Source organism: Lagenorhynchus albirostris, chromosome 5, assembly GCF_949774975.1.
Source record: "Lagenorhynchus albirostris chromosome 5, mLagAlb1.1, whole genome shotgun sequence".
Taxonomy (NCBI): domain Eukaryota; kingdom Metazoa; phylum Chordata; class Mammalia; order Artiodactyla; family Delphinidae; genus Lagenorhynchus; species Lagenorhynchus albirostris.
This window is the reverse complement of record NC_083099.1, coordinates 136,489,700-136,513,906: the sequence shown is the minus strand read 5'-3', so window position 1 is coordinate 136,513,906 and position 24,207 is coordinate 136,489,700. Positions and strand designations below refer to the sequence as shown.

The window sequence follows — 24,207 nt, the reverse complement described above, 5'->3', positions numbered from 1 at the left end:
TGTTTTCTCTTGGGCATTTCATCTAGAGCGTGGTAGCAAGACCTGGATGAGGCCCTTACTATGGTATTGAAGTTTTTCCCCTTATTCGGAGGAGTAAACTACAGATGACAGTTTCTCTGATTGGAGTTGCCTTACTGGTGGTGGCTGGCTCTTTGGGAAACAGATCCTGCTTCAGAGTATTCATGTTGGGATAATGAGCTCTTTGTGATTGTTGTGGTTCAATATTCAGGCCAGGGGACCACACCGTAGCCCAGGTTGGGAGCCGTGGCACACATGGACACAGCCATCAGCAGAAATTTTATGAAAAAGGAAATATTCTGTCTATTTACAAGGCAGTGTTTCTGATACCAGTAGGAGCAAAATATTGGCAGTGAGCAACTGTTAGAATTCATCATCTTTCTTTTATAGTTTGCTAGTGGCAGGAGTCTGCCACTGAAAATGTCCCCCAGAAAGCTAACGAAGCACTGTCGGCATCTTTTATTGGGGTGGCTTGCCCTAGAGCCCTGCTCCTTAAAAGCTGGTCTGGAGACCAACAGAATCAACAGTACCAGGAGCTTGTGAGAAAAGCAGAGTCTCAGGCCCTGCCCCGAACCTACTGGGAGCTAGAGAAGCAGTCCCGCAGAAGTGTGACTGGCTCTGGGGTCCAAGCCATTGTGGTAGAGAATTCCCAGTCTCCTGGACCAGTCGGTCGGACCCTCAGCAAGCCATCTGGCGCAGTTGGGGGACGCCCATCCTTGACATGAGGGCACTGTTCGCGGGGCCCTGGAGCTCTGCTGGGAGGATCCACGTGGCCAGATCCTTGGCGATTATCATAGTTTTGCCCCTTTGACTTTGGGGGACGGCTGTTCCCAAATTCCTCGGAAGTGCCAGGGGAGGTGGCCCGACGGAAGCCACTCAGCTCCTTACCCCCACCCCTTGCTGCGGCTGCTGGGCAGTCAGCTGTGGAACCCCAGTCTTCCTAACATCCATTTCTGAGGTTCCCATTCACGGGGAAAAAAATAGATCCCCGTGCAGCGGTGTGGTTCTGAATTCCCTGAGCCACTGCAAATGCATGGGGGCTGGTGGGCCTCGAGTGGAAGAGTCCAGGGGCTTTCAGACCCGGCCATGGTGTTAACTTAGGAGTATAAAGGTGCCTTCATACACCTACAGCTTCTTTCTGGTCATTTCCATGAGCTGCTTTCTGACTCCCTTCAGCACTAAGGTTGAGTGTAGGGATGAGTTTCCTTGGAGCCTTGAAGAATGAGGCAGTGGTAGTGGGGGGGATGGATTTGGTCTTCGCTTATCTGAGGCCACCCATGGGTTCTGGGACAGAAAGACCACAGAAGCGGAGGAGATTTCGGGAGAGATGGGCCGTGGGAAGGATCAGACAGCTTCACTCTGAGTGCTGGCTGTGCCTTTTCTTTCTTGTGGCCTGGGTTCCCTGCAGGTTCTGACATGCCCCAAGCTCAGATCCCAGCCAGCGGAGGTGCTGGCAGCGCAGGGCATTCTGGCCAGGTTGATTTCACGGCATTGTTCTCACCCATTAGCTCACATTATGCAGAATGGGGTGGGGGCAGTGCCTGGTGTCCTTTCCTTTGTTTATAGACATATTTTTCTTCGTGAGGGGGAAAAAAAGAGCTGACTCCCTTTTAAGGGACACGAAAACTGAGTTTTGTCTTCTCTTCCTATTACTGTCAAACAAAAGTCACCTTAGAACTCTCGATCACATGGGGCCTGTCACTGGCAGGAAGCGAGGCCTTCCCCTGTGAATGTATAACTTACAGTAAGTTCTCAGCAGACCAAAAAAAATGCCTTTTATCATGCTCTGGTTTTTTTCCTCCCACTGTTTTATTTCACTTACAACATCACTCAGGCCCAAATGGTATTTGTCAGGAGTAATTGGCAAATGCTGGAGGCTGTGTTCAAGGCTGCCTGAATGGAAAATCTCAAAGCCATTGTCCATGTTGAAAGAAAATATTACATTTGATCTTTTTTTACGATTTCTGCAGACATGATGCGTGTCTGCATTCTTTAGCCTTATAACCCTTTATATTTGAGGGACAAAAAAAAATCCTGGCAGGAAGTAGCCCTTCACAGCTAATTTACAGTATGCCGAGAAGTAACCACAACACATGAGAAGTCATTTTAAAAACATGACCATGATTTATTTTTATTAGCCATCTAATAAACCTGCACCGCTTTGCGGGTGCTTATACATTGAATTATGACTTCAAGCTTCGCGTTTCATGTCTCCTTCTACTAGGATGTTTATTCTTCTGGATAAAAATATTCCTAAGGATGGTGGCAGCCATGCTTGGGATGCTGGGATGCCCTCTCACGTGGGCTCCATTGGAGGCTACGTGCTTCTCTGGTGCAGGATATCATGTAACCGGCAAATGAGAATCGTCTGATCAAACTGAGTCCCAGAGAGCAGAAATGATGCATCTGAGGGCCAGGAAGTGAATGGTGACAGGTCTCCCAACCCATAAGTCTTCATACTGTATCAGACAGTCCCTCTTAGGTACACAGCAGAGTGTAAATGACATAGTTTGGAGACTTTTTAAGGTCACACAACCCAACATAAATTTGCCTTTCTCCATGTTCCACATGTGTATAAGTATGTATCCATGAGGAAATGGCACAGACCAATGACGAGGACCACAGAGCTTCCCACCTCGAATCTGTGACACGGGGATAATTCTGGAGTCATAACACACACATGTTATAGAACACATGTTACAGTTGGGAGAGTGTTAGATTGAAGAACACATTTTACAGAAAACTCTGGATCAGGGGTCAGCCAGCCCCTATTTTTGTAAATAAAATTTTTTTTCTAAATGCAGACTTCGAAAAAATTGTGGTAAAATAGGTGTAACATAATAAAATTTGCCATTTAACCATTTTTAAGTGTATAATTCAGTGACATTGAGTACAGTGTTGTGTGACCATCACCATTATCGATTTCCAAACATTTTCTATCACCCCAACAGAAATTCTGTACCCATTAAACAATAAGTCCCCATTCCCTCCTGCCCCCCCGCCCCCACACCTGGTAACCTTTCATCTACTTTATGTCTCTGTAATTTTCTATTCTAGATATTTCATAGAAGTGGAATCATATAACATTTGTCTTTTTGTGTCTTGGTTTATTTCAGTTGGCATAATGTTTCTGAGGTTCATCTGTTCTAGCATATGTCAGTACTTCATTGCGCCCCCTGCTTAATTGAGGTATAATTGACAATTAAACATTGTATGTGTTTAAGGTGTACAACTTGATGATTTTGATATACATTATGAAAGAATCACCACAATCAAGCTATTTAACATATCCATCGCCTCACGTAGTTACCATCTTTTTTAAAATTAAAATTATTATGTTTTTTTTAGCGGTGAGGACACTTAAGGTCTACCCTCTTAGCAAATTTTTTTTTCTTTTTTTTTTTTTCGGTATGTGGGCCTCTCACTGTTGTGGCCTCTCCCGTTACGGAGCACAGGCTCCGGACGCGCAGGCTCAGCGGCCATGGCTTACGGGCCCAGCCGCTCCGCTGCATGTGGGAACCCGCCGGACCGGGGCACGAACCCGCGTCCCCTGCATCGGCAGGCGGACTCTCAACCACTGCGCCACCAGGGAAGCCCCATCCTCTTAGCAAATTTGAAAAACACATACAGTATTGTTAGCTGTGGTCACAGTGTTATACATTAGATCTTCAGAACTTAACTCACCTTGCATCATTGCTTTTTTTTATTGTGGTAAAAACATAACATAAAATCTACCATCTTAACCATTTTAAAATGTACGGTCAGTAGTGTTTCCTATATTTAGTGTCGTGCAACAGATTTCTAGAACGTTTTCATCTTGCAGACCTGAAACTCTGTATCCATTGAATAACACCTCCCCTTTACCGTCTCCCCTCTGCCTCTGGAACCACCATGCTACTTTTGTTTCTAAGAGTTCGACTCCTTTAGATACCTCATGTAAGTGGAATCAAGCAGTATTTGTCCTTCTGTGTCTGACTTATTTCACTCAGCATCGTGTCCTTAAGGCTCCTCCATGTTGTAGTATGTGACAGGATTTCCTTCTTTTTTATGGCTGAATAATATTCTGCTGTCCGTATATACCGTATTTCGTTTATCTGTTAGTCAGTTGATGGACACTTGGGCTGTTTCTACCTCTTGGCTCTTGTGAGTAACACTGCTATGAACTTGGATATGAAAGTATCTGTTTGAACATCTCCTTTCACTTTCTTTGGGTATATACCCAGGGGTATGTTAACGAAGTTTTATTGTAACACAGCTGGATCTCTTTGTTTACCGATTGTTTATGGCAGAGTTTACAACAGCGGAGCTGAGTAGTTGTGACAGAGACCCGATGGCTCACAAATGGCTCACAAAGCTGAAAATATTTACTGTCTGGCCCTTTACAGAAAAAGTCTGCTGACTCCTGCCCTAGATCTAATCAAATATGTGCTTCCTTTGGTGGTTCTGTTGGAGAGTTCCGTCTCCTGGGAACTGGTTTTGAACAAGGCTTAGTTCTTTACCTGGTATCTTGCGCTCACTTTACCAGGTATTTGGTACCTGGTATTCGGTATCACACCGGGCTTGCTCCAGCCGCAGACAAGCTCTTTTGGCCCTAATACATCCGCTCTCCTCCCAGGGCCTGGACTGACAATAATGTTCTTTCCTTCCCTTAAAACCTAGAGCAAGTATGATCTGTGCTGTGGCAACACTTTTTTTTTCTCTTGCCCCGACACATATGTTTTAGTTTCCCGTGGCTGCTGTAACAAATTACCACCAACTCGGTGGCTTAAAAACAGTAGAATTTTATTCTCTCAATAAAGAATATTGGAGGCTGGCGGTCGGAAGTCCTGGAGGAAGGAAGGAGTCCTGGAGGCTGGAAGTCTGAAATCAAGGTGTCAGCAGAGTTGGTTTCTTCTGGAGGCTCTAGGGCAGACTCTGTTCCAGGTCTCTGTCCTTGCTTCTGCAGTTGCTGGCAATCCTTGGGGTTCCCTGGCTTGTAGCAGCGTCACCTTAATCTCTGCCGCTAGGGCCAACATCACCTTCCTGTGTCTCTCTGTGTATCTGCTTCTGCTTCTTTTCCATTAAAAGGACTCGGCATTGGATTGAGGGTACACCTGGTTAATCTAGGGTGATCTCATCTTGAGATCTTTCACATAATTACATCTATACAAACCCCATAAGGTCATATTCATGGGTACTGGTGCTTAGGACTCGGACCTTTCTTATGAGGGTGTGGTGAGGACACAGTAGAGGAGGGAAAAACGTTTCCTCTACTCTCTTAGGTTCAGTGACTGGTGCTTGCAAATAAACTGGCAATAGACAGACCAAGAGGAGAAAGATTTACTTTGCATGCATGTAAGTGTTGCAGGAAGGGGGACCCCTTCCAGGGCCCGAGAATGGGCTCTTGTCTAACACTCAGAAATGAATTGTCTGAGGAGACACACGTGCTGACGAAGCAAGAGACTTTATTGGGAAGGGGCGCCCGGGAGGAGAGCAGCAGGGTGAGGGAACCTAGGCGGATAGCTCTGCCACGTGGCTCGAAGTCTCAGGTTTTATGGTGACGGGATTAGTTTCTGGGTTGCCTCTGGCCAATCATTCTGGCTCAGGGTCCTTTCTGGTGGCACACACAACTGCTCAGCCAAGATGGATTCCAGTGAGAAGGATTCTGGGAGGTTGGTAGGACATATGCACTGGCGTCTCCTCTCTTCTTTTGACCTTTCCCGTATTCTTCCCGTTTGTGTTGGCTTGTTAGTTCCGTGTTCCTCGCTAGGATCTCCTGTCATAAAATAACTCATGCAAATTGTTGCTGTCTTTGCCTGGCCAGGGCGGGCGGTTTCAGTCAGTGTTTTCCCTAACATAAGGGCCACACAGAAAAGAAATGAAAACTCCAAAATGTAGTTAGGTTTCAGAGCTTATATGTCTTTTTTTTTTTTACAAAAGGTGATATACGGTAGAGAAAAGACTAGACAAAGGAAAAGGGGTTTGTACTTCTGGGGGGAGGGTAAATTGTGGGAAGGTGAATGTTTGGGGAAACTAATGGAAGATACGGGCTATTTAGTAAGGTTTGTTATGCAGACCAAGTTGGCAATCTCCAGTGATAGGAATCTCTGGGGATTAAGAGTTGTTCTCTTCCTGGTGTGGGGACAGGGGAGGACACCTTAACAAATGGAAGTTTATGCCCTGATTTTAGGCAAAAAGGAGGAGGGCAGAGAGTTCCTCCTGTACCTGCTGTGTCTCAGTTGCCTTCAGCGCAAAAGAGTCCTTATGCCAAAGTGGCGTGTTTTGGGGTGGCATATTCTGATCCCTTTCAACACCCTTCAACCCAGCACACATATAATGGATGACATTCACATCCAGGCTATATAGATATATATACATCTGATATAATGACACATCCCATGAGTGGACTCAGATTTTTGGAAAATACAAAGAAATCTTGCAGGGAAATAAGGCAAATGACACTGTGCTTTTTTGGGTGATTTTTATAAACACATTTATCCACATGTTAAATAAAGCAGCCATGTGATGATCTCAAAAACTGTTCACTTTGCAAAAAACTGTTAATGTGATTATTGAAAATTATTTAAAAGTGTATTTTATGGTACAGATTTAAAAAAAAATGAGTATTGATTTTGTTCTCCTTCTGTATTCCTCAGATAATTCAGTAGGCACGTGCTACAATAAATACGTTTAAATAAAGACCATTTTGTTAAAAGTCACAATAAATGGAATTCACAGATATTTGAATGCTATTAGTAGGGAGAGATCACGTGATGGCCTTGATCTGCAGGTGGCTTTCCCTGCTTATAAGGGACACAGTCATATTCAAGCTGTTTGATTTTTTTTTTTTTGGTGATACGTGCCTGAGAGTAAATTTGAAATAATTTGAAAGTAAATTGGAAAAAAATAAGGAATACTGAATACAGCCAGCTTGCAGATTTCTCTAGCACGCTGACTGAGGAGGGGCGTGGTAGCATTCTGTTCCCTGGTGATGCAGAGACTGCTGACACATTCTTTGCTTGTCCTTGATGTCTTTCTTACTGAAAATATATCCCTGAGTGAAATTCAAAAGAGAACAACAGAAACTGGAAAACCACACCTCATGAGCAGTATAAATTGTAGTTCCCACAACTGTCAACTGTATCATGGGCTTTTGGGTGTGAGTGGTGGGACAGTAGTTAATATCTCTCCTTCATCTTAAGCCAACTTTTTTTTTTCTTAATTGGAAAAGTGCATCATTATTTCTAGATTTAAAAAAGTGACATTATTTCAGGAGTCACATTAAATCCACTCTAAATTATTGAAAGAATAATTTTACATCAGAGCTGTTAAATTTTTATTAATAAGTTATTTGTGCACACCTTGGGCTGCCTGGGGTAATGTGAAGGTTGAACTTAATATGCAAGGTGGTTTCCCTGTTGAAAAATTAGGGGCTTCTCCAGCCAGAGCACCACAGTGATACACAGCAGTGGAAATGGGAGTCACAGCTACATTTTCTGGAGAGAGATCAAAGATCAGGACAAAGCAGGGGGTCCTTTTATATGAAAGCTTGCAGAGTAGGCGCTAGGAGTTCTGGGGCTGTCTAGAGCTGCATGGGTTGGAACGGGAGTGGCCAGGGCAATGCAGTCGCCACTCTGCTGGACTGATCCTTTGAGGTGAGATTTTTGGAGTGGATCATGGAGAAACAGAGAACGTGTTAGAATTAGGATAAGAAGACTTCAAGGAAACAAGCAGCCTCTCCAGCATCTATAATCAGGGAGAGGCGGGGTGAGCACACACCAAAGGGCATTGCAGACAGGGAGGGACCTGTGACCTGCTATCACATCGAGGAAGCCACTGCAGCACTTCACACCCCTGGGGCCCTGCCTTGGCTCCCCATCAAAAGCACACCTAATTTCAGAACACGCCTCCTCAAATCTTACCATGCAAAATCCTACTCCAAAAGGAGAAGAGGGAAGGAAGTTAAGGACTGTGGGAGAGAAGCAGAGGGTTTTTATAATCACTTCGCAGCTTCTACCCAAGGGTTGTTCTGCTCTTCCCAATCATCTCGTATTCTTGGGAGCTCAACTGTGTGTCTGCAGCTAGGAGGGATGGAGAAAGGCTGTAGTATAGAGTTGGAGAGACTTGGATTGATGTGTATCTGTCTCCATATCACCATGTTCCCTTCCCATTAACATGTGGCACCTCCAAATCTGTGACATAACATTGCCATGTAATTTGGCAACGTGCAAAGAGAAAAAAAAAATACACGGTTTGCCTGAAGTAGGAGAAATATGAAATATAATCACAACAGTCATATCAATTGTAAAGCATAAATCATGACTTTTGATTCTAGTATAGTGTAAACCAGTGGTTGACAAAATATGGCCCATGGACCAAATCTGGCCTGATGCTCGTTTTTTGGTAAATGTTTTATGAGAACACAGCTAAACCCATCCATTTACACAATGTCTGTGGCTGCTTTGTTCTTACAAAGGCTGATTGAATTGTTGCAACAAAGACCCTCAGGCCTGCAAAGCTGAAATATTTAGTATGAATAAATGGAAAAAGTTTGCTGACCCCAGTTAAAAACTTAAGATGGAAACCAAAAGCAAAGATGAACTACAGACACAGTCTAAGTGGTGGTCCTGTATTATAACATTAGATTGCGTCTGTACTCTCCCCTTGACTTGTTTTGCTTTCTGAGCTACTTTCATGGTAAAAGTGAAGAGCTTACTGGTAAACCTGTAGAAAACAAATGACAGTGATAGGTGGCCCCAGATTCTTTTTTTTTTTTTTTTTTTTTTTTGCGGTATGTGGGCTTCTCATTGTTGTGGCCTCTCCAGACGGGGGCACGAACCTGCGTCCCCTGCATCGGCAGGTGGACTCTCAACCACTGTGCCACCAGGGAAGCCCCCCAGATTCTTGTTTATTGTTCTCTTCCCCAAGTATCTACTGGATGTCTTCATTGTCTTCAGAGCACAAGTGGTTCCTCTATGTTCCCCAAACACTGATTCACTTTAATCAATCCCTAAAATGGGGATAAGTACTGGCTAATGGATGTTTCCAACAATTGTAATGTATCTGAAAAGCAAATAACCAGTAGTACGCAATAATGAAGTCATTTATCAAATATGAGAAATCCTCGCACACAGAATTGTGAATTCTCATGATTGATGCCATGACTACAAAACAGCAGGGTTTTTTTTGTTTTTTTTTTTTTTTGTGCGGGCCTCTTCTGTTGCGGAGCACAGGCTCCGGACGCACAGGCTCAGCAGCCATGGCTCACGGTCCCAGTCGCTCCGCGGCATGTGGGATCTTCCCGGACCGGGGCACGAACTCGCGTCCCCTGCATCGGGAGGCGGACTCTCAACCACTGCGCCACCAGGGAAGCCCAAAACAGCAGTTTTTTACATCCTCTGATTACAGGAGCATAAATTCTATATTTCGAATACAGAAAAAGAAAAACGCCAATGTCTTACATCTTTTTTAACTTGATGTTGAATGTGCAGGGCTTTGAGGAATCATGTCCAACATTCTACTGAGCAACTTTAAAGAAATAGTGGATTGAAATGCAATGAATTTAGGATGGAGAAGCAGTGGATTGTATTTCCATTCAGGCCTGTCAGGGAGTCAGTTCATCTGTATTTCTTGTCTTGTAATTTTGCCAGTCTGACACGTCTAGGAAGTGAGATTGATTTGCTCACCTTTCGGAAGAGCAGTGAGTAAAGAATCTGTTTCTAAATGACTTTTGCCATAAAATTCCATCAATTTGGACTCGTAATAGTTTAGATATAATATATCCCTGACAAGTTTTGTTTTCACATCTGTGGCCTGAGATGTGGTGTTTAATGAAGCAGAATCCCAATAGGAGTTTCCATCTTACTAGAGTTTTTGGAAGAATCTTAAATGGATCCAAGCATATACTTCATGGTGGCTCCTAAGATAATTCTGTTTCTCTCATTCTTTTGCCCAGAACTCTCTTCCTCAAACATGTTTTTCTGTCCAAGCTGAGTCTCTTGGGCACCAAATCCCTCCCCCGGTTCCTCTCCCTTCTGTGGAGTGCCTTGCTCTCCCTTAGTTCCTCTTAAACCCCTCCACTCCCCCTTCCTTCCCTGAGGCCCCTTCCTGATTTCTCCTGGACCTCTGTCTTTGATTCCTGATTCCTTTCCATAAGTTCTCCTGCAAAACAAACTTTTCTCACCCACTGCACCCCACCCCCAGAGAAACCCATGCTTCTCATCATGTCACCCCCCTCCTCCTCCTTTTCCTTCCTCTTTCTCTTCACATCCTTTGGGGAACACTCTTAGGAACTTCAAATTCTCACTGTCCTTTTAAAAATTGAGAGATAATTTATGATAAAATTCACCTTTTAAAAGTATCCAATTCAGTCATTTTCAGTATATTCACAAAGCTGTGTAACCATCACTATTATGTAATCCCAGAACATTTGCATCACCCTCCAAAGAAACACCTGGTCTATTAGCAGTCACTCCCCACTTCCCCTCCCTTCAGCCCCTGGTAACCACTAATCTACTCTGTTTCTGTGGCTTTGCCTATTCTGGACATTTCATGTAATAGGAATCATAGAACAGGTGGCCTTTTGTGAGTGGCTTCTTTTATTTAGCATGATGTTTTCAAAGGTCATCCATGTTTTCGCATATATCAGTACTTCATTAATTTTTATGTGGAAGAATATTCCATTATAAGGATATACCGTATTTTGTTTATTCATTCATCAGTTGGACATTTGGGTTATTTTCATTTTGGGGCTATTCGAACATTGCTGCTATGAACATTTCTATACGAGGTTTTATGTGAACATGTGTTTTCAGTTCTCTTGGGTATATACCTAGGAGTGGAATTTTGAAGAATTGCCAAACTGTTTTCAAAAGTGGCTGTGTCATTTTATTTCCCACCAGCGATGTATGAGGGTTGCAGTTTCTCTGCATCCTCACCAACACTTGTTTTGTCTATCTTTTTGATTATAGCTATCCTAGTGAATATGAAGTAGTATCTAATTGTGCTTTTTGTTAGCATTTCCTTGGTGACTATGATGTTGAGCAGATTTTCATGTTTCTTATTGACCATTGTGTATCCTCTTTGGAGAAATGTCTATTCAAGTCATTTGCCCATTTTTAAATTGGATTATTTGCTTTTTATTGTTGAGTTGTAAGACTTCTTTATATATTCTGTATACTAGACCCTCAGCAGACATATGATTTGCAAATATCTTCTCCCATTCTGTGGGGTATCTTTTCATTTTCCTGATAGTGTCTTTTGGAACACAAAAGTTTTTGATTTTGATTAAGTCCAATCTATTTTTTTTCTTTAATTGCTTGTGCTTTTGGTGTCATATCCGAGAAACCATTGTCTAATTGAAAGTCACAAAAATTTACACCTGTTTTCTTCTAAGAGTTTTATAGTTTTAGCTCTTACATGTAGGTCTTTGATTCATTTTGAACTAATTTTTGTATATGGTGTGAAGCAAAGGTCCAACTTCATTCTATTTATTTATTTGTTTATATTGCCACACCATGCAGCATGCGATATCTTAGTTCCCCGACCAGGGATTGAACCTGTGCCCCCTGCAGTGGAAGCGCGGAGTCTTAACCACTGGACCGCCAGAGAGCTCCCCCAACTTCATTCTTCTGTGTATGAATATCTAATTGTCTCAGCACCATTTGTTGAAAAGACTGTAATTTTCCCGTTGAATTGTCATGGTACTCTGCTGGAAGTCAATTGTTCGTAAGTGTACGGGTCTACTTCTGGACTCTCAATTCTTTTCCATTGATCTAGATGTCTGTCCTTATGCTAATATCATGCTATCTTGATTACTGTACCTTTGTAGTACATTTTGAAATTGGAAAATGTGAGCCTTCCAAATTTGTTTTTCTTTTTAAGATTTTATTATTTTTTTGGATATTCTGAGTCCCTTGAATTTCCATATGATTTTTAGGATCAATTTTTCAGTTCCTGCAAAAAAGCCAGCAAGAATTTTTAGAGGGATTGTGTTGAATCTGTAGATACTTTGAGGACTGTAACCATTATATCAGTTACGGTTCTATCAGTCAAACAGAACTGGTAGGAGGCGCACACGTACTCAACACACACACAGCAGTAAGTTGGCTTCTGCAGTTGTGGGGCCTGCTAGGCAAGTCTGAAGTCTGCAGGGCAGGGTGTCTAAAGAGCAGGCTGGCACTCTGGGACATGAGGAGAAATTGACGTCCGCAGGTGGAATATCTTCTACTTGGACACCTCAGTTCTATGCTTACAACTTTCAACTGATTGAATCAGGCCCGCCTGAATTATTTAAGATAATCTCGTTTACTGAAAGTCAGCTGTTTATAGAGGATAACCACATCTACAAAATACCTTCATAGCAACACCTTGATTAGTGTTTGATTGAATAACTGGGGACTGCAGCCTGGTCAAGCTGACACATAAAACTGACTTATCACCGCTACCTTGACTATATTACGTCTCCCAATCCATGAACATGAAATATCTTTCCACTTGCTTAGATCTTTAAAAATTTATTCCAAGGAGGCTTTGTAGTTTCCATTGTATATGTCTTGCACTTCTTTTGTTAAATTTACTCCTACCTATTTTGTTGTTTTTGATGTTATTGTAAATGGAATTGTTTCCTTATTTTCATTTTTGGATTGTTCATCGCCCTGTATAGAAATACAGTTGATTTTTGTATATTGACCTTGTATCCTACAGCCTTGCTGAACTCTTTATTAACTCTAATAGTTTATTTTGTGGATTTCTTAAGAGTTTCTATATATGTGATCTGCAAAGAGAGAAAGTTTTACTTCTTTCTAATGTGGATGCCTTTTATTTCTTTTTCTTGTCTAATTGCCCTGGCTAGAACCTCCAGTACAATATTGAATAGAAGTGGTGAGAGGGGCCTTCTTGTCTTGTTCCTGCTATTAGTGGCAAAGTTTTCAGTCTTTTACCATTAAGCATGATGTTAACTATGGGTTTTTGAGATACCCTTTATCAGGTTGAGAAAGTTCCCTTCTATTCCTACTTTATTGAGTGTTTTTATCATGAAAGGGTATTGGGGTTTGCCAAATGCCTTTTCCATGTCTAATCATATGGTTTTTATCCATTATTCTCTTAATAAGGTATATTACTTTGATTGATTTTCATATCAACTAACCTTATATTCCTGGGATAAATCCCACTTTGTTATGGAGCAGAATCCTTTTTATATGTTGCTAACGTTTTGTTGAGGATTTTTGTATCTGTATTCCTATGGGATATTGGTCTATAGTTTTTTTTTCTTGTAATATCTTTGCCTGATTTTGGTATCAGAATGATACTGACCTTGTGGAATGAGTTTGGAAGTGTTTCCTCTTCTTTTCTTTGGAAGACTTTGTGAAGTATTGGTTTTTTTCACTGTATTTTACAGCAGAATGTAGATCTCCTCAGCCTCCATTCTAAAATGTTGAAAGAGGCAAGTGAGAAGGAGTAGCCCCTTTGTGCTTCTAGATGTTGTCATCTCTGCATGATGCCTGGATCTATGCAGCCTCCTTGGGACTATGAAGGGAGTCATCCCAAGTCAACACCCTGAGGATGGCAGAGTATAAAGAAGGAAAGAATACACACTCCTTATGAGTGTGGAGACCTCCTGTCTCCAGGTCTCTTGTTATGTGAAGTAACATGTCTTTATTATTGTTTAAGCCCCTTTTGGTTAGGTTTTCGGTTATTTGCAGCTAAAAATATCTGTCTGATAGTTATTACTGTATCCTCTGCAATAGGAACATTCCTTGTTTTTTAAATTTTCTTCCACTTTCTATGTCATCGGGTTAAGACATATTGTGCCTGCAGAAAGGTATCATCAGAGGGACTAGACGGTCACTGGATTCTGTTTAAAATAAACCAAGTACAGTCTCAAGGTTATGAGGTCTGTAGCTCTGCCAGGGCTCTTTAGGATGTCATGACCGTTAAAAAAACCCTCAAGGGGTTACCATTTTTGCCCCTTGTATGAACGTGGGTAATATAAAGGACAAATTGAATTTGGAGAGACATAGTGTGGAGCCCGAATTGTAACTCACAGAATGAACAGGTATATTAGTCAGGGTTCTCCAGAAGAACCAAACGAATAGAATTGTGAGATGGCCCCAGATTCCTGCTGCCTGGTGTACATACTCTGTATAATCCCCCTTCCTTCTTAAGTGTGGACAGGGCTATGAATACCATGACTAGGTTATGCTATATGATAAAAGTGAAGGGATTTTGCAGTATATAATTAAGACTCCAAATCAGTTATCTTTGAGTTAATCCAAAGAGATTATCTTGAGTGGGCCTGACTTAATCAGGCAAGCCCTCAAAAGGGACCAAGTCCTTCTTGAAGAGGTAGATTTGAAGTGTGAGGGGACCTGTGGAGGAGGCCACGTGGCAAGGGCTAGAGTATAGCCTCAAGTAGCTGAGAGTGGTCCCCAGCTGGCAGCTAGCAAGAAAATGAGGACCTCAGTCCTATAGCTCTAAGGCAGTGCATTCTGCCAACAACCCCATGTTGCTTAGAAGTGGATCTTTCCCTCACTGAACCTCCACATGAGGATGCACCTGGCTAACAAGTTGATCTCAGCCTTGTGAGACTGTCTTGGTCAGCTCAGGCTGCTATAACAAAAATGCCATAGACTGGGTAGCTTAAACAACAGACATTTATTTCTCACTGTTCAAGATCTTGGAAGTCCAAGATCAGTGTGCTGGTGGATTCTGTGTGTGGTGAAGACCCTCTTCCTGGCTTGCATGGGACTGCCTTCTTGCTATATAATCACACGGCAGAGAAAGAGAGAGCTCTGGTCTCTTCTTTTTCTTACAAGGCTCTAATCCTTTCGTGGGGGCCTCACCCTCATGACCCCATCTAATCTTAATTACCTTCCAGAGGTCCCATCACACTGATGATTAGAGCTTCAACATATGAATTTTGGGGTGACACAAACAGTCCATAGCAGAAACCCTGAGCAAAGAACCTTGTTAAAGTGTACTGGATCTTGGACTACAGAAACTGTGAAATAATACATTTGTGTTACTTTAAGCCACTAAGTTTGTTGTAATTTGTTATTCAGCAGTAGAAAATTAACATAGGTACCATTTCAAATATCGCTCCTTTATATTGAAAGAATATCTCAGTGATCAACATAAAGTAAATTACTAAAAGTAATGTTTGGCAACTCAGGAAATTACATAGATCAGATGGCCCAGCAAATTGCCTTTTCTTTCTCTTTTTTTTTTTTTTCCATTAAACATTGTCACTTCTGATGGGACCTCACAGACAAGGAGAGTGTAGGGGATACTTTTTCATCTTCTCCAAGAGAGTTGGCTAGGTGTGATCAGCCCTTGGGAGGCCAGTGTATTGAGAGGCCCTTGTCCTGGTCCTTGGCCAGTGGAAGCCACAGTTAGCGCTGGCTTGTACACATTTGTGGGTTCCTTCTATAGGGAGGAAATCTATTCCAGGGAAGAGCATCCAAGTTAAAGAAAGCCTCAGCATTGGGAAAGATTGCTTAAAATACACGGGACTGATACCTGGTTGAATTTTTTTCTCTATGTAATGAGATATAATTCTTTCTTGAAACCTTATTACTCAGGAAAAATTGCCTTATTACTCAGGCAAATCCAGTTGGCTAGGTAAGTTCCACTTGTCCTGTTAGCAGTTTGAGCATCACTCGTGGTTGTTAGGTGGAGCTCGAAGACGGTGTCCTGACTATATGTTATTAAACTGTTTCACAAAGTGATTTTTTTTTAAAGACAAATGATCATCAAAACCACTGACCTTTTATTAACCTTACTCAAGAAAGTTCTTGGGATTATTTCTTAATGTTACAGATTATTATGGGACAATTTTTTTTCTTTGGCTTTGATGGGATCAAAGGTAGTTGTGTACATTTCTAGTTTGTAAGACAACAGAAGAGGCAGAGAAGTACCATTCTTGTTGTTGTTGGATTGATGATGAAAATGAGAATCAGATGAAGGGTGTTTTTTTTTTTGTAAATGTAAGAAATGTCCAGTCATTTGTACAAATGCTTTAAAAGCCTTGATTTTAGGCGTGTATATTTGCAATTTTTCTCCTTTACTCATTAATTACTAATATGTTTTAATCACTGAGAACATTGTTTTGATCATTAAGAATTTACAATGTAAAGATTATTTCACGGTCGAGTTTCAAATGTTAATCACCGTAACCTAATGCATGTAAATCTCTACTGAATTGAGTTTAAAAATAAAAAGTAAATCATTAATTTGAGCTAGCATGCTTACTGGAAACTGTCTTTTATTATTCTCTGCTGTGGCTCAAGGTCATTTCTTTACTCTGACCTCAGAGTTTGATCCAGTCATGGAAAGAAAAATCATTCTTCTCCCTTTCTTTCCCTAAAAATGCAGCTCTCACAGGAAACCTCTTCCAGCTTGCCTTTTCTCTTTAACTGTTCTCATCTCATCTTTAATTATTGCTGCTGCTGTGTTTTTTGTTTGCTTTTGTATTTTAGTTTTGAGGGTAGATTGTGTCACCTGACACGAGGCACTTTGACGTCACGTAGCTTCACTGGCTGGTGGAGCACTTTTGCGTGATGCTTTGTCATGAAAGCTTTGTATGGTATCTTCCTTTTGCTTTAAGGACCTGGGCTTCTTGCTTAACTGTACTCTGATCAGGGGCCGTGTGGGGTGTGGATTATAAGCATGGGTTCTAGACTGGCCCCCAGCCTTGACCTGGGTTTGGGTCCTGATGCACCACTCACTAGTTCTGTGGCCATGGAAAGTTTATATCCATCCTGTGCCTTCCTTTCCTCATCTGTAAGTGTGGACAAGCAGAGCACTGATGTCCGAGGGCTGCTGGAAGGATGAAGTGTACCTCCGTGTGCAGCCAGGCCTGGCTGTTGTGCAGGGGCATCAGTTTCGCTGCAGAGAAAATGTGATGCCTTCATTTTGGCTGCATGACCCGATCCTCCGTGAGCCCACCCGACGGGTTATTGGGTAAAATTTTGCTTTTAGTCCCGTCCAGTTTATATCATCTCATCCAATCTAATTTAAAAGGCCACAGTTGAGTTTAAAGAGCTCCTTTAGGCAATAGCCGAAAGTGAAATTTGCTCCAATAGTCTCTCTTGGTCTTTTGCCTAAAATGGCTTTGGGTGGGAGGGGTGTTGTGTGTTTAGTGTTCTGCCCTCTGTGGTGGTTCTCCTGCCTGGAACTGGTGAACTTGCAGTCTGTCCTTTGGGCCCCGGCAGTACCTCTGGGACACATCTGCTATTTCTCCCTTGCTGGCTTTTGCTGTCTGCAGACCCCTGAGCCTGACTCTCTAGCTGGCCCCAGGCCAGGGATCCGTGTGGCCCAGGACAGCTGGTCTTCAAGGCGTCCTTCAGAATGACCCTGCTTTTTGTGCTGCCAGAATTTTTAGGGTGTGTCTGGGCCCTGGATTGGAATACGGGGCAGCCTGTAAGGTGACTCCTTCATAGCCTGACACACGTAGTAAAGCCAGAACTCCCTGTCCTGGGTATATCCTCACTTGAACGATAGCACACCTGTTGGCTTGTAAGTTTGGACTGCGTGTTTGTGCCCCTCTGCAAATTCCTATGTTGAAACCTTACCCTCCAGCGTGATGGTTTTGTGCCTTGGAGAAGTGGTTAGGTTTAGATGAGCTCCTGAGAGTGGAGCCCCCATAATGGGATTGGTGCCCTTGTAAGAGGAAGAGACCAGAGCTTCCTCTCTCTCCCTCTGCTATGTGAGGACGCAACGAGAAAATGGATGGATGCAAACCAGGAGGAGAGCTCTCACCAGAAACTGACTGTGATGGCACCCTGATCTCAGACTTCCCAGCCTCTACAACTGTCAGCATTAAATGTTTGTCATCTAAGCCACCCAATCTATGGTATTTTTGTTATAGCAGCAAGAATGGACCAAGGCAGTTGTTTTGACCTCCTGCCTCTTGGTTCCCTTCTCCTCACCACATTTCCCCCAGGGCCAGAAGGGGCAGGTCCTGTCTAGGTCTCCCTTATAAACACTCCATGGTTTAGTCCTCCAGGCCTGGCTCTTGATACACTAATGGGGAGACAAGGAAAGCTGGGCATCCTTTCTCTGGTCAGCAGCCCAGCCTGAAAGGTTATCTCTTGCTGCGAAATCATCATTTTTAATGCGTGAAGATGAATGTTACCTTGGCCTATCTCTTTGCTTTCCTTATATACTTCTCATTCCCCCCCCCCCAAGCAGAGGGATGTCTCTAAAGATCAGAGCAAAGAGAAAAGCAAAAGAGAAAAGCATATTAATGCTTTCCAAACTGCTACCCTTGTAACACTGATGCTGGAATGAAGTTTCCTGCAGGCTGGGATTGTGTCTGCATGCTTCCCAGTGCAGCCCTAGGACCAGGCATAATTTCCAGTAACTATTTGTTGAATAATGATGATGATGAAGAATATCAGTAGAGGTTCCTATAAACAAATATATATGTACTTCTCAAACAGCTTGCCAGCAATTTGCGATAGATGCCTTATAGACACTATACCCTGAAGAAATTATGGATCCTTTGTTAATTGTGAAATAAGTAACTTTTACCTTTTTTCCATGATGAGCAGAGTCATAGAGATGATAAACCCTTGTCAAAGCAAAAATTGCAGTATACGAAGTTAAACAGGCTAGGGAGATTTTATTCAAGGCTATTGCAATAGGGGAGAGAGACTAGAACTAAGTCTGACTTCAACTCTACTGCAGTAAAGGGCAGGGGGTGTTTAAAGGGCTGGGATGAGCTAGTGGAAATATACTGGAGGAAGTTAGCAGGGAGGTTGATCAATGGGATGTGTGTCGAGCACACTGAGTTATTTCCCGAGTTTGCAAATGTTTTTCTCTGTGATTAAGACCATCAAATTAGGCTCCCACCCTCCCAACAGAGACTGGGAGATAGGGCACTCTTTTCCTTGATGATTACATTTTAAGGGAATGGCTCCGAGGTCCTTGAGAAAGACATTCCTGGGTTGTAAAACTAGCAACAGGCTTTAAAAAAGATTATATATCTCTCAAAGTGGCAGAGGAAGAATTTACAATGACAAGTTTTCTAGAAAAAATGCTCTAAGTAATAGGAGGCCAGACCCTAGAGTGAGGAATAAGGTTGTCTAAACTTAAGTCAACCTGAGGGAACCATTAAGGCCATCTTCACTCTAAACCAAGTGATCAGATGGTTTCCTCTGGACAATTTAATGTAATATTATGTTTTGTACTGCTCACCTTAAATATTCCTTACTGAAGTAAAATACAGTTTACTATTTTAAGCAATAGGAGAATGTAGATCCTGACCTATAGTATGCTGTTTTGGTTAATATTTTGGGAACAGCAATCAGGAAAGAAATTGGACAGAGTAGGTCCTATCTGTGGAAGCGCTTCAGAGCTTGGATGTCATTGACAGAAAGAACTTGGCCATGATTCTTACCAGTTTAGAAGAAGTGTTAAGTGAGGGTTTCCCCAGTTGCGATGCTGCTACCAGTCGTATTTATGTTGAATCAGATATCTTATGGTAAAATATATCATAAATCGACAGATATCTTTACTACAAAGATATGTGTTCTGGGGGTTATTCCTTCTTGTGTTTCCCTCACAACTGTACCTTTCCCCCTGCCATCCCATTTTGCTAATAATTATTAGTAGATCTTCATCACCATAACACTCCAGCAGCAGAGAAGTTGAAAGAAAACTTCCATGGAAGTTCGGACATGTTGCATGAAGATTTAGTCATACAAAGTAGCATGGCTTGGGGACTTAAAAGAAAGTAACACAGTGCTGGAAGCAGGGAGAAAATGATAAAGAATGAAAAGATATATGGGAAATTTAAGCTAAGAGTACTGGTTAAGAAGACACTTCGTTACTTTGATGATGTCAGGTGTGGGGCAGTTGATAGAAATGTCATGAGCTGCAAAAAAGTTTGGTTAGTCTGAGGTTCAGAAAAAATCTCTCTGTAGGTTTTGGTTAAATGTGTTTTAAGATGCTGTTTAGTACAACCTAAGGCTGTTTCCTGGACCTGATCCCTCCTTTCGATGATCCCACGTTCTAACCTGCCGCTTGGCTGTGTTATCTCATTTGCAGAACAGCTATTTGTCAGTCCTCAGGGAGTTGTAGAGTCATGCATCTTGACGAAGAAGAAGAATAAGTACCGTGGGCCAATAGCGATTCAGTGCCGGGAGCTGTAATTCCCTCATTGGCTAGTCACATTCGATGATTTACATAGACTTTATGATCTTGGACTAAGTGCCTTCTGGATTGTCTCATTGCTTATTAAAATAATAACGGCTATTAAATTTAACAACAGCAGTTTTTCAGATCATAAGGATGTTGTGTGAAAAGCCCTTGTCTTTTATTTATTAAATGCTGTATCTGCATTTTTTCCCCATCAGAAGCTAAATACAGATGGTTTCTAAGATACATATTTTGACTTACTTTATCATTTGGATCTGAAATGAATGTCCAAGGGTTTCTGGTGGAGGGGAAGCCCTTTTAAATTATATTAAAAGATAGAGGTTAGGAAGATAATTTACTTTCCATAAATGTAGTGCTTTTATTATATCTATCTACCTGTCTATCGATCGATTGATAGGTAGGTAGATAGGTAGATAGATAGTTGATTTATTTCAGGGGTGTGGTTTAACCCATGGTATTTGTACATTGATGGTTTTATGGGTCAAGTTAAAAGAGAGTAATACCTTAAACTTCTCCATCATTCTACAGCATTAAAAAAAATTAATTAATTTTATTTTTGGCTGCGTTGGGTCTTCGTTGCTGCATGCGGGCTTTCTCTAGTTGTGGCGAGCGGGGGCTACTCTTCATTGTGGCTTCTCACTGTGGTGTCTTCTCTTGTTGCGGAGCATGGGCTCTAGGCTCGTGGGCTTCAGTAGTTGCAGCACACAGGCTCAGTAGTTGTGCCTTGCTGGCTCTAGAGCACGGGCTCTAGAGCACAGGCTCAGAAGATGTGGTGCATGGGCTTAGTTGCTCTGTGGCATGTGGGATCTTCCTGGACCAGGGTTCAAACCTGTGTCCCCTGCATTGGCAGGTGGATTCTTAACCACTGCCACCAGGGAAGTCCCCATTCTACAGCATTTTAACAGTTGGTTCTGTTAATATTTCTGGTATATCCTCTGTTATGGTCTGCATTGTGTTCCCACAAATTGATATGTTGAAGCTCTAACCCTCAATGTGACTGTATTTGGAGATAGGATCTTTAAGGAGATAATTAAGGCTAAGTGAGCGTGATGGTTAATTTTATATGTCACCTTGACTCGGAGAAGGGATGTTGAGGCGGTTGGTAAAACATTCTTTCTGGATGTGTCTGAGAGTGTTCTAGAGGAGACTAGCATTTGAATTGGTGAACTCTGTAAAGCAGCCTGCCCTCCCCAGTGTGGGTGGGTATCATCCAATTCACTGAGTGCCTAAATAGAACTAAAAGACAGAGGAAGAGTGGATTCACTTTCTGCTTCAACTGAGACATTCACCTTCTCCTGACCTCAGATATTGGCACCCTTGGTTCTCTTGGTTTTGGACTCCGATCGGGACGTACATCACCAGCCCCTTGATTCTCAGGCCTTTGAACTCAACAGAATTACACCACTGGCTCTCCTGGGTCTCCAGCTTGCAGGCAGCAGATTGTGGGACTTCCTGGCCCCCTTAACCATGTGAGCCAATTACTATAATAAGTCTCTTCTCTATCCTATTGGTTCTGTTTCTCTGGAAAACTCCACTAATAAAGTCATGAGGGTGGGCACTATTCCAACTGGACTGGTTTCCTAAGAAGAGGTAAAGACACCAGGGATGTGTGCACAGGGGAAGGCCATGTGAGGACACAGTGAGAAGATGGCAGTCTGCAAGCCAAGGAGAGAGGCCTCAGGAAAAACCAACCCTACTGACACTGTGATCTTGGACTTCTAGGCTCCAGAACTGTGAGAAGATAAATGCCTGTTGTTTAAGCCATTTAGCTGTGGGATTTTGCTATGGCAGCCCAGGCAGGCTAATAGATCCTCTTATTAAGGAAACAAGTGTTGGGCCAGGACTCAGGAAATGCTCCAACAGATCAAAGCCACAATGCAAGTACTTAATCCCCTATCCCACTGAAAACGTCTTTTCCCTTCAGTAATTTGCATCTGAAGAATCAAAAAAATGATGCAAAATGGAATTACCAAAGTGACTATGTGCAAAAGATGAGAAGTATAAGAAGTTTTTCTTCCTTTGGTGGGTGAATGAACCCTAGTTCTATCGGCTGTGTAGGCTCTTCTGGGGTTCCTTCACTTAATAATGAGTTTTATTGATTTGGTAGAGCAAGTGTTATGGAAGTGAAAGATGAAGAGATTGTTCACATGCACAAAGAAAACACAGAAAAAAAGCACAAAGAGATGCTTTTTTACTTTTTGAAATTGAAGTATAGTTGATTTACAATGTTGTGTTTGTTTCAGGTGTACAGCAAAGTGATTCAGATATATAGATTCTTTCTCAGATTCTTTTCCCTTATAGGTTATTAGAAAATATTGAATATAGCTTCCTGTGCTAGACAGTAGGTCCTTATTGATTATCTATTTTACATACAGTAGTGTGTATATATTAATCCCAAATTCCTAATTTTTTCCTCCCCTCCTTTCCACTTTGGTAACCTCTGGTTTGTGTTCTATGTCTGTGGGTCTGTTTTGTAAATAAGTTCATTTGTATGCTGTTTAAAATTTAGATTCCACATATAAGTGATATCATACAGTATTTGTCTTTCTCACGTAGTAGTACTCCCTGACCATGCCATCCAGCTAGAATTTTCCCCTTCAAGTGTCTACTGGATACCGCAGATCCCACAGTCGGCCCATTTACCTGTAGCTCTGTGCAGTTCTGGTCCTATTCCCAAAACGACGTCACTCAATATTTAAGAAGCGACTGGAATTCTTAGTTATTTTTACTTGCAATTTCAAGGCTTTTTCCTTTCCCCAAATCTCCTTGGGCTATAAATTAATCTTAGTCAAAACATGCTTTTAAGAGAAGGGGACTCAAAGTAGGACAACGACTTGTTCTTTCTGAAATTGCATATAATTTAAAGTGGTATAACCTTTGAAGGGGAAATGTGATCTGTTCAGACCATCGCAGTGGTATTTAAGGAGGCTCTCTGTCTGAAAGCCCCATCTCAAAGAAGGCAGGTATTTGGTTTCAAATGATCAAAACAGCCTTGTACTCTTCTTGGAGTTATTTTGACATCTAAATAATAGTTCTGGCATTTCTTTCAGAGTGTAAATCAATAACGTTGACTTAGTGCATTCTTTCCTCTTATTTTCTTTCCTTACGCTTTTATAACCTTAGATCAAGTATTAATAATTATTTTAAGCCTTAGCTTAGGTTTGGTCCTTTGCCACTTAGTGATGCAGGAGGTACCTCCCCCTCCCCCCTCCCTTTATTAGTTGCCTGGCTCTTCCAGAATATTCCCTTTCTGGGACAAAGGCGGGTAAGTGGGTTTAGCGGTGGCCTTGGACACGTTTCTCTTTCCTCTTTTCCAGTTCTCACAGTATTAGAACACGTACATCTTTCTCCCATTTTTAACACACTTTGCTATCCTTACTTCTCCCTCGTCTCTCACCGGTGTTTCTGAACGCTGTTCTGCCTCAGAATCCCTGGTGCTTGTTGAAGCTGCCATTCTTGGGCTTCACCCCAGGCCCAAAGAATCCAAATCTCTGGATGAGGACCCAGAAGGTGCAGTGTAACAAGGACCCAGCGGTGCTTTCAGCATTAATGTCTGAGACTCACTTCCTGCTTTCCCAATTCTCTTCTCTTCCTTCCGGTGATACCCTAAGTAGCGATTGATTCACTAGCCTCTAACATGACTGTTATTGTATTTTCAAAAATGTTTGCACCAGCTCCCCAATTTTTTGTTTTTTGTCCTTGGCCTTCATGCCTCCATTTAATGGCCAAGCCATCAGTGCCCAGATGATGCCCATGCCCCCATAGGGGAGTCCTCCCTCCTGCCCAGTATCCCCTGAAGAGCCCACCCAGGCTCTACAGGGAGACAGTGTGGTGTAGGAGGGTGCTGGGGGTGGGCGTGAGGGGGCAGAGAGACGTGAAAGGCGGTGGGAGAGGTTTTGGGTCTTCAGACCTAGGTTTGATGAACAATTCTGCCGCATAACCAGCTGAATGACCTTGGTATATTTGACCTTATGAAAGCCAGATTTCTCAGCTCTCACAGGGTGGTGGGGATGGGCAGGAACCTGGGGGATACTCTACAGTGCAGGG

At 42.4% G+C, this 24,207-nt stretch overlaps 1 protein-coding gene across 3 annotated transcripts in view; it reads left to right on the top strand.

Moving 5' to 3' along the window:
• Nucleotides 1-24,207, top strand: part of SETD4 (SET domain containing 4) — an 83,862-nt gene that overhangs the window by 40,350 nt on the left and 19,305 nt on the right. The window contains exon 12 of one of the 3 annotated variants that reach the window (XM_060150908.1): nt 4,818-4,886. The exons of the other annotated variants lie outside the window; for them this stretch is intronic. The gene's annotated coding sequence lies outside the window, so the exon portion shown is untranslated. Of the gene's footprint in view, nt 1-4,817; nt 4,887-24,207 lie in introns of those variants that run through there. 3 annotated transcript variants of the gene reach the window in all.